The sequence below is a fragment of the Ambystoma mexicanum genome, chromosome 6q (genome assembly GCF_040938575.1).
Source record: "Ambystoma mexicanum isolate Mex_15411 chromosome 6q, UKY_AmexF1_1, whole genome shotgun sequence".
In the NCBI taxonomy this organism is placed as follows: Eukaryota; Metazoa; Chordata; class Amphibia; order Caudata; family Ambystomatidae; genus Ambystoma; species Ambystoma mexicanum.
This window is the reverse complement of record NC_090937.1, coordinates 1,631,111,495-1,631,122,491: the sequence shown is the minus strand read 5'-3', so window position 1 is coordinate 1,631,122,491 and position 10,997 is coordinate 1,631,111,495. Positions and strand designations below refer to the sequence as shown.

General features: G+C 49.9%; 1 non-coding gene across 1 annotated transcript; it reads right to left on the bottom strand.

The window, feature by feature from the left end:
* Positions 1-1,687: 1,687 nt before the first annotated feature.
* Positions 1,688-1,759, bottom strand: TRNAG-UCC (transfer RNA glycine (anticodon UCC)). Its single transcript has one exon. It is a non-coding gene; the product is annotated as a tRNA-Gly (tRNA).
* Between the last annotated feature and the right edge of the window lie 9,238 nt (positions 1,760-10,997).

Genomic DNA, 10,997 nt, shown 5'->3' with positions numbered 1-10,997 from the left:
TTGGAAACTCAACTCAATTACCATAAATCCCCTGCTAAGGGTTATGGGAGGGAGGAATGAAGGAACTTTGCTTCAGGGAAAGGGCTGCTGCTGCTTCAGCATGTGAGGAGCGCAGCCACACGTTTCACCTTCCTCAGTATGTTGGTTTACAGGATGAGAGAGATCCTGAAACCTCACTCTAATAGGCTGAGGTGCTGTGCTCGGTGGCCTGCTGGGACCTTTGCCCGTCAGGGCAAGGCGAATAGGCCTTTGTCAGGCCTTTGTCGGGGAGGGGCCAGGAGCCCTGCTCGCTTCAATCCCCTCACCGATAGACAGTTGCAGAAACTAGGATGCAAGAACCTTTCCTGGATGGGGTTTTGATTTTCACGAAAGGTGTGTCAGCTTTGCTTTCAGCATGAGTCTGATTTCCAAAAAATGCATTTTGAACAATTTAAAGATTTGATCTGCGTTGGCCGGGAATCGAACCCGGGTCAACTGCTTGGAAGGCAACTATGCTCACCACTATCCCACCAACGCCTGCCTGTCTGGCCTATCTGATGGAGCGCCCCTTAGAAATAAGAATAAGTCATTGGCTGGGAATGAAAAAAGCTTGCGTTTGACGCAGAAGCAGTTCGCATCATGAGGTCTTGCCGGTCAGCCCAACATTTCCCCGGGACCCCTTAAAAAAGGAGCTTGGTTTTAAGTTTGGTTTGATTGAACAGTACATTTTGTTGGCTGGGCTGGGACCCTCTCCTATTTAGCGCAAGAGTGGAACGAGGCAGCAAGTTCAAGGAATGACATTGCATCCAGGCACTTACAGCTCTTTGTGCCCTAATGCCATGACACAAAAACATAATTTGAAAAAAGTTAGCAGAGGATGGTTTCGATCCATCGACCTCTGGGTTATGGGCCCAGCACGCTTCCGCTGCCCCACTCTGCTGGTTGGAGAACAAGAGCTTTTCTGGGCTTTTACAGCCTACAAACCGACAACCCTAGACCCAGTTTCGAGTGAAGCGGGCAGTAGGCCTTACAAAGCCAAACAACCTGCAACCACGCACTCCCATCCCATGGCCTTTTGCAGACAGGCCTCATTTCTCTAGCTCACACCCTAACTGCCAACACCCCTTCCCCTTCTCTCTCTGTCTCTCTCTCTCTGTCTCTCTCTCTCGCAAATAGATACTTTACTTCCCAGGTGCAACAAAACAAGCCTTCTCGAGCTGGCAGATATGGGAAGGAAGGAAGGAAGGGCCAGTTTGGAAACTCAACTCAATTACCATAAATCCCCTGCTAAGGGTTATGGGAGGGAGGAATGAAGGAACTTTGCTTCAGGGAAAGGGCTGCTGCTGCTTCAGCATGTGAGGAGCGCAGCCACACGTTTCACCTTCCTCAGTATGTTGGTTTACAGGATGATAGAGATCCTGAAACCTCACTCTAATAGGCTGAGGTGCTGTGCTCGGTGGCCTGCTGGGACCTTTGCCCGTCAGGGCAAGGCGAATAGGCCTTTGTCAGGCCTTCGTCAGGGCTTTGTTGGGGAGGGGCCAGGAGCCCTGCTCGCTTCAATCCCCTCACCGATAGACAGTTGCAGAAACTAGGATGCAAGAACCTTTCCTGGATGGGGTTTTGATTTTCACGAAAAGTGTGTCAGCTTTGCTTTCAGCATGAGTCTGATTTCCAAAAAATGCATTTTGAACAATTTAAAGATTTGATCTGCGTTGGCCGGGAATCGAACCCGGGTCAACTGCTTGGAAGGCAGCTATGCTCACCACTATACCACCAACGCCTGCCTGTTTGGACTATCTGATGGAGCGCCCCTTAGAAATAAGAATAAGTCATTGGCTGGGAATGAAAAAAGCTTGCGTTTGACGCAGAAGCAGTTCGCATCATGAGGTCTTGCCGGTCAGCCCAACATTTCCCCGGGACCCCTTAAAAAAAGAGCTTGGTTTTAAATTTGGTTTGATTGAACAGTACATTTTGTTGGCTGGGCTGGGACCCTCTCCTATTTAGCGCAAGAGTGGAACGAGGCAGCAAGTTCAAGGAATGACATTGCATCCAGGCACTTACAGCTCTTTGTGCCCTAATGCCATGACACAAAAACATAATTTGAAAAAACTTAGCAGAGGATGGTTTCGATCCATCGACCTCTGGGTTATGGGCCCAGCACGCTTCCGCTGCGCCACTCTGCTGGCTGGAGAACGAGAGCTTTTCGGGGCTTTTACAGCCTACAAACCGACAACCCTAGACCCAGTTTCGAGTGAAGCGGGCAGTAGGCCTTACAAAGCCAAACAACCTGCAACCACGCACTCCCATCCCATGGCCTTTTGCAGACAGGCCTCATTTCTCTAGCTCACACCCTAACTGCCAACACCCCTTCCCCTTCTCTCTCTGTCTCTCTCTCTCTGTCTCTCTCTCTCATTCTCTCTCTCTCGCAAATAGATACTTTACTTCCCAGGTGCAACAAAACAAGCCTTCTCGAGCTGGCAGATATGGGAAGGAAGGAAGGAAGGGCCAGTTTGGAAACTCAACTCAATTACCATAAATCCCCTGCTAAGGGTTATGGGAGGGAGGAATGAAGGAACTTTGCTTCAGGGAAAGGGCTGCTGCTGCTTCAGCATATGAGGAGCGCAGCCACACGTTTCACCTTCCTCAGTATGTTGGTTTACAGGATGAGAGAGATCCTGAAACCTCACTCTAATAGGCTGAGGTGCTGTGCTCGGTGGCCTGCTGGGACCTTTGCCCGTCAGGGCAAGGCGAATAGGCCTTTGTCAGGCCTTCGTCAGGGCTTTGTCGGGGAGGGGCCAGGAGCCCTGCTCGCTTCAATCCCCTCACCGATAGACAGTTGCAGAAACTAGGATGCAAGAACCTTTCCTGGATGGGGTTTTGATTTTCGCGAAAAGTGTGTCAGCTTTGCTTTCAGCATGAGTCTGATTTCCAAAAAATGCATTTCGAACAATTTAAAGATTTGATCTGCGAATCGAGCCCGGATCAACTGCTTGGAAGGCAGCTATGCTCACCACTATACCACCAACGCCTGCCTGTCTGGGCTATGTGATGGAGCGCCCCTTAGAAATAAGAATAAGTCATTGGCTGGGAATGAAAAAAGCTTGCGTTTGACGCAGAAGCAGTTCGCATCATGAGGTCTTGCCGGTCAGCCCAACATTTCCCCGGGACCCCTTAAAAAAGGAGCTTGGTTTTAAGTTTGGTTTGATTGAACAGTACATTTTGTTGGCTGGGCTGGGACCCTCTCCTATTTAGCGCAAGAGTGGAACGAGGCAGCAAGTTCAAGGAATGACATTGCATCCAGGCACTTACAGCTCTTTGTGCCCTAATGCCATGACACAAAAACACAATTTGAAAAAACTTAGCAGAGGATGGTTTCGATCCATCGACCTCTGGGTTATGGGCCCAGCACGCTTCCGCTGCGCCACTCTGCTGGTTGGAGAACAAGAGCTTTTCTGGGCTTTTACAGCCTACAAACCGACAACCCTAGACCCAGTTTCGAGTGAAGCGGGCAGTAGGCCTTACAAAGCCAAACAACCTGCAACCACGCACTCCCATCCCATGGCCTTTTGCAGACAGGCCTCATTTTTCTAGCTCACACCCTAACTGCCAACACCCCTTCCCCTTCTCTCTCTGTCTCTCTCTCTCTCTGTCTCTCTCTCTCATTCTCTCTCTCTCGCAAATAGATACTTTACTTCCCAGGTGCAACAAAACAAGCCTTCTCGAGCTGGCAGATATGGGAAGGAAGGAAGGAAGGGCCAGTTTGGAAACTCAACTCAATTACCATAAATACCCTGCTAAGGGTTATGGGAGGGAGGAATGAAGGAACTTTGCTTCAGGGAAAGGGCTGCTGCTGCTTCAGCATGTGAGGAGCGCAGCCACACGTTTCACCTTCCTCAATATGTTGGTTTACAGGATGAGAGAGATCCTGAAACCTCACTCTAATAGGCTGAGGTGCTGTGCTCGGTGGCCTGCTGGGACCTTTGCCCGTCAGGGCAAGGCGAATAGGCCTTTGTCAGGCCTTCGTCAGGGCTTTGTCGGGGAGGGGCCAGGAGCCCTGCTCGCTTCAATCCCCTCACCGATAGACAGTTGCAGAAACTAGGATGCAAGAACCTTTCCTGGATGGGGTTTTGATTTTCGCGAAAAGTGTGTCAGCTTTGCTTTCAGCATGAGTCTGATTTCCAAAAAATGCATTTTGAACAATTTAAAGATTTGATCTGCGTTGGCCGGGAATAAAACCCGGGTCACTGCTTGGAAGGCAGCTATGCTCACCACTATACCACCAACGCCTGCCTGTCTGGGCTATGTGATGGAGCGCCCCTTAGAAATAAGAATAAGTCATTGGCTGGGAATGAAAAAGCTTGCGTTTGACGCAGAAGCAGTTTGCATCATGAGGTCTTGCCGGTCAGCCCAACATTTCCCCGGGACCCCTTAAAAAAGGAGCTTGGTTTTAAGTTTGGTTTGATTGAACAGTACATTTTGTTGGCTGGGCTGGGACCCTCTCCTATTTAGCGCAAGAGTGGAACGAGGCAGCAAGTTCAAGGAATGACATTGCATCCAGGCACTTACAGCTCTTTGTGCCCTAATGCCATGACACAAAAACATAATTTGAAAAAACTTAGCAGAGGATGGTTTCGATCCATCGACCTGAAGCGTGCGCCACTCTGCTGGCTGGAGAACGAGAGCTTTTCGGGGCTTTTACAGCCTACAAAACGACAACCCTAGACCCAGTTTCGAGTGAAGCGGGCAGTAGGCCTTACAAAGCCAAACAACCTGCAACCACGCACTCCCATCCCATGGCCTTTTGCAGACAGGCCTCATTTCTCTAGCTCACACCCTAACTGCCAACACCCCTTCCCCTTCTCTCTCTGTCTCTCTCTCTCTGTCTCTCTCTCTCTCTCGCAAATAGATACTTTACTTCCCAGGTGCAACAAAACAAGCCTTCTCGAGCTGGCAGATATGGGAAGGAAGGAAGGAAGGAAGGGCCAGTTTGGAAACTCAACTCAATTACCATAAATCCCCTGCTAAGGGTTATGGGAGGGAGGAATGAAGGAACTTTCCTTCAGGGAAAGGGCTGCTGCTGCTTCAGCATGTGAGGAGCGCAGCCACACGTTTCACCTTCCTCAGTATGTTGGTTTACAGGATGAGAGAGATCCTGAAACCTCACTCTAATAGGCTGAAGTGATGTGCTCGGTGGCCTGCTGGGACCTTTGCCCGTCAGGGCAAGGCGAATAGGCCTTCGTCAGGGCTTTGTCGGGGAGGGGCCAGGAGCCCTGCTCGCTTCAATCCCCTCACCGATAGACAGTTGCGGAAACTAGGATGCAAGAACCTTTCCTGGATGGGGTTTTGATTTTCGCGAAAAGTGTGTCAGCTTTGCTTTCAGCATGAGTCTGATTTCCCAAAAATGCATTTTGAACAATTTAAAGATTTGATCTGTGTTAACTGCTTGGAAGGCAGCTATGCTCACCACTATACCACCAACTCCTGCCTGTCTGGGCTATGTGATGGAGCGCCCCTTAGAAATAAGAATAAGTCATTGGCTGGGAATGAAAAAAGCTTGCATTTGACGCAGAAGCAGTTCGCATCATGAGGTCTTGCCGGTCAGCCCAACATTTCCCCGGGACCCCTTAAAAAAAGAGCTTGGTTTTAAGTTTGGTTTGATTGAACAGTACATTTTGTTGGCTGGGCTGGGACCCTCTCCTATTTAGCGCAAGAGTGGAACGAGGCAGCAAGTTCAAGGAATGACATTGCATCCAGGCACTTACAGCTCTTTGTGCCCTAATGCCATGACACAAAAACATAATTTGAAAAAACTTAGCAGAGGATGGTTTCAATCCATCGATCTCTGGGTTATGGGCCCAGCACGCTTCCGCTGCGCCACTCTGCTGGTTGGAGAACAAGAGCTTTTCTGGGCTTTTACAGCCTACAAACCGACAACCCTAGACCCAGTTTCGAGTGAAGCGGCAGTAGGCCTTACAAAGCCAAACAAACTGCAACCACGCACTCCCATCCCATGGCCTTTTGCAGACAGGCCTCATTTCTCTAGCTCACACCCTAACTGCCAACACCCCTTCCCCTTCTCTCTCTGTCTCTCTCTCTCTGTCTCTCTCTCTCATTCTCTCTCTCTCGCAAATAGATACTTTACTTCCCAGGTGCAACAAAACAAGCCTTCTCGAGCTGGCAGATATGGGAAGGAAGGAAGGAAGGGCCAGTTTGGAAACTCAACTCAATTACCATAAATCCCCTGCTAAGGGTTATGGGAGGGAGGAATGAAGGAACTTTGCTTCAGGGAAAGGGCTGCTGCTGCTTCAGCATGTGAGGAGCGCAGCCACACGTTTCACCTTCCTCAGTATGTTGGTTTACAGGATGAGAGAGATCCTGAAACCTCACTCTAATAGGCTGAGGTGCTGTGCTCGGTGGCCTGCTGGGACCTTTGCCCGTCAGGGCAAGGCGAATAGGCCTTTGTCAGGCCTTCGTCAGGGCTTTGTCGGGGAGGGGCCAGGAGCCCTGCTCGCTTCAATCCCCTCACCGATAGACAGTTGCAGAAACTAGGATGCAAGAACCTTTCCTGGATGGGGTTTTGATTTTCGCGAAAAGTGTGTCAGCTTTGCTTTCAGCATGAGTCTGATTTCCCAAAAATACATTTTGAACAATTTAAAGATTTGATCTGCGGGGAATCGAACCCTCGACAACTGCTTGGAAGGCAGCTATGCTCACCACTATACCACCAACGCCTGCCTGTCTGGGCTATGTGATGGAGCGCCCCTTAGAAATAAGAATAAGTCATTGGCTGGGAATGAAAAAAGCTTGCGTTTGACGCAGAAGCAGTTCGCATCATGAGGTCTTGCCGGTCAGCCCAACATTTCCCCGGGACCCCTTAAAAAAGGAGCTTGGTTTTAAGTTTGGTTTGATTGAACAGTACATTTTGTTGGCTGGGCTGGGACCCTCTCCTATTTAGCGCAAGAGTGGAACGAGGCAGCAAGTTCAAGGAATGTCATTGCATCCAGGCACTTACAGCTCTTTGTGCCCTAATGCCATGACACAAAAACATAAATTGAAAAAACTTAGCAGAGGATGGTTTGGATCCATCGACCTCTGGGTTATGGGCCCAGCACGCTTCCGCTGCGCCACTCTGCTGGTTGGAGAACAAGAGCTTTTCTGGGCTTTTACAGCCTACAAACCGACAACCCTAGACCCAGTTTCGAGTGAAGCGGGCAGTAGGCCTTACAAAGCCAAACAACCTGCAACCACGCACTCCCATCCCATGGCCTTTTGCAGACAGGCCTCATTTCTCTAGCTCACACCCTAACTGCCAACACCCCTTCCCCTTCTCTCTCTGTCTCTCTCTCTCTGTCTCTCTCTCTCGCAAATAGATACTTTACTTCCCAGGTGCAACAAAACAAGCCTTCTCGAGCTGGCAGATATGGGAAGGAAGGAAGGAAGGGCCAATTTGGAAACTCAACTCAATTACCATAAATCCCCTGCTAAGGGTTATGGGAGGGAGGAATGAAGGAACTTTGCTTCAGGGAAAGGGCTGCTGCTGCTTCAGCATGTGAGGAGCGCAGCCACACGTTTCACCTTCCTCAGTATGTTGGTTTACAGGATGAGAGAGATCCTGAAACCTCACTCTAATAGGCTGAGGTGCTGTGCTCGGTGGCCTGCTGGGACCTTTGCCCGTCAGGGCAAGGCGAATAGGCCTTTGTCAGGCCTTCGTCAGGGCTTTGTCGGGGAGGGGCCAGGAGCCCTGCTCGCTTCAATCCCCTCACCGATAGACAGTTGCGGAAACTAGGATGCAAGAACCTTTCCTGGATGGGGTTTTGATTTTCGCGAAAAGTGTGTCAGCTTTGCTTTCAGCATGAGTCTGATTTCCAAAAAATGCATTTCGAACAATTTAAAGATTTGATCTGCGAATCGAGCCCGGGTCAACTGCTTGGAAGGCAGCTATGCTCACCACTATACCACCAACGCCTGCCTGTCTGGGCTATGTGATGGAGCGCCCCTTAGAAATAAGAATAAGTCATTGGCTGGGAATGAAAAAAGCTTGCATTTGACGCAGAAGCAGTTCGCATCATGAGGTCTTGCCGGTCAGCCCAACATTTCCCCGGGACCCCTTAAAAAAAGAGCTTGGTTTTAAGTTTGGTTTGATTGAACAGTACATTTTGTTGGCTGGGCTGGGACCCTCTCCTATTTAGCGCAAGAGTGGAACGAGGCAGCAAGTTCAAGGAATGACATTGCATCCAGGCACTTACAGCTCTTTGTGCCCTAATGCCATGACACAAAAACATAATTTGAAAAAACTTAGCAGAGGATGGTTTCAATCCATCGATCTCTGGGTTATGGGCCCAGCACGCTTCCGCTGCGCCACTCTGCTGGTTGGAGAACAAGAGCTTTTCTGGGCTTTTACAGCCTACAAACCGACAACCCTAGACCCAGTTTCGAGTGAAGCGGCAGTAGGCCTTACAAAGCCAAACAAACTGCAACCACGCACTCCCATCCCATGGCCTTTTGCAGACAGGCCTCATTTCTCTAGCTCACACCCTAACTGCCAACACCCCTTCCCCTTCTCTCTCTGTCTCTCTCTCTCTGTCTCTCTCTCTCATTCTCTCTCTCTCGCAAATAGATACTTTACTTCCCAGGTGCAACAAAACAAGCCTTCTCGAGCTGGCAGATATGGGAAGGAAGGAAGGAAGGGCCAGTTTGGAAACTCAACTCAATTACCATAAATCCCCTGCTAAGGGTTATGGGAGGGAGGAATGAAGGAACTTTGCTTCAGGGAAAGGGCTGCTGCTGCTTCAGCATGTGAGGAGCGCAGCCACACGTTTCACCTTCCTCAGTATGTTGGTTTACAGGATGAGAGAGATCCTGAAACCTCACTCTAATAGGCTGAGGTGCTGTGCTCGGTGGCCTGCTGGGACCTTTGCCCGTCAGGGCAAGGCGAATAGGCCTTTGTCAGGCCTTCGTCAGGGCTTTGTCGGGGAGGGGCCAGGAGCCCTGCTCGCTTCAATCCCCTCACCGATAGACAGTTGCAGAAACTAGGATGCAAGAACCTTTCCTGGATGGGGTTTTGATTTTCGCGAAAAGTGTGTCAGCTTTGCTTTCAGCATGAGTCTGATTTCCCAAAAATACATTTTGAACAATTTAAAGATTTGATCTGCGGGGAATCGAACCCTCGACAACTGCTTGGAAGGCAGCTATGCTCACCACTATACCACCAACGCCTGCCTGTCTGGGCTATGTGATGGAGCGCCCCTTAGAAATAAGAATAAGTCATTGGCTGGGAATGAAAAAAGCTTGCGTTTGACGCAGAAGCAGTTCGCATCATGAGGTCTTGCCGGTCAGCCCAACATTTCCCCGGGACCCCTTAAAAAAGGAGCTTGGTTTTAAGTTTGGTTTGATTGAACAGTACATTTTGTTGGCTGGGCTGGGACCCTCTCCTATTTAGCGCAAGAGTGGAACGAGGCAGCAAGTTCAAGGAATGTCATTGCATCCAGGCACTTACAGCTCTTTGTGCCCTAATGCCATGACACAAAAACATAAATTGAAAAAACTTAGCAGAGGATGGTTTGGATCCATCGACCTCTGGGTTATGGGCCCAGCACGCTTCCGCTGCGCCACTCTGCTGGTTGGAGAACAAGAGCTTTTCTGGGCTTTTACAGCCTACAAACCGACAACCCTAGACCCAGTTTCGAGTGAAGCGGGCAGTAGGCCTTACAAAGCCAAACAACCTGCAACCACGCACTCCCATCCCATGGCCTTTTGCAGACAGGCCTCATTTCTCTAGCTCACACCCTAACTGCCAACACCCCTTCCCCTTCTCTCTCTGTCTCTCTCTCTCTGTCTCTCTCTCTCGCAAATAGATACTTTACTTCCCAGGTGCAACAAAACAAGCCTTCTCGAGCTGGCAGATATGGGAAGGAAGGAAGGAAGGGCCAATTTGGAAACTCAACTCAATTACCATAAATCCCCTGCTAAGGGTTATGGGAGGGAGGAATGAAGGAACTTTGCTTCAGGGAAAGGGCTGCTGCTGCTTCAGCATGTGAGGAGCGCAGCCACACGTTTCACCTTCCTCAGTATGTTGGTTTACAGGATGAGAGAGATCCTGAAACCTCACTCTAATAGGCTGAGGTGCTGTGCTCGGTGGCCTGCTGGGACCTTTGCCCGTCAGGGCAAGGCGAATAGGCCTTTGTCAGGCCTTCGTCAGGGCTTTGTCGGGGAGGGGCCAGGAGCCCTGCTCGCTTCAATCCCCTCACCGATAGACAGTTGCAGAAACTAGGATGCAAGAACCTTTCCTGGATGGGGTTTTGATTTTCGCGAAAAGTGTGTCAGCTTTGCTTTCAGCACGAGTCTGATTTCCAAAAAATGCATTTCGAACAATTTAAAGATTTGATCTGCGAATCGAGCCCGGGTCAACTGCTTGGAAGGCAGCTATGCTCACCACTATACCACCAACGCCTGCCTGTCTGGGCTATGTGATGGAGCGCCCCTTAGAAATAAGAATAAGTCATTGGCTGGGAATGAAAAAAGCTTGCGTTTGACGCAGAAGCAGTTCGCATCATGAGGTCTTGCCGGTCAGCCCAACATTTCCCCGGGACCCCTTAAAAAAGGAGCTTGGTTTTAAGTTTGGTTTGATTGAACAGTACATTTTGTTGGCTGGGCTGGGACCCTCTCCTATTTAGCGCAAGAGTGGAACGAGGCAGCAAGTTCAAGGAATGACATTGCATCCAGGCACTTACAGCTCTTTGTGCCCTAATGCCATGACACAAAAAAACAATTTGAAAAAACTTAGCAGAGGATGGTTTCGATCCATCGACCTCTGGGTTATGGGCCCAGCACGCTTCCGCTGCGCCACTCTGCTGGTTGGAGAACAAGAGCTTTTCTGGGCTTTTACAGCCTACAAACCGACAACCCTAGACCCAGTTTCGAGTGAAGCGGGCAGTAGGCCTTACAAAGCCAAACAACCTGCAACCACGCACTCCCATCCCATGGCCTTTTGCAGACAGGCCTCATTTCTCTAGCTCACA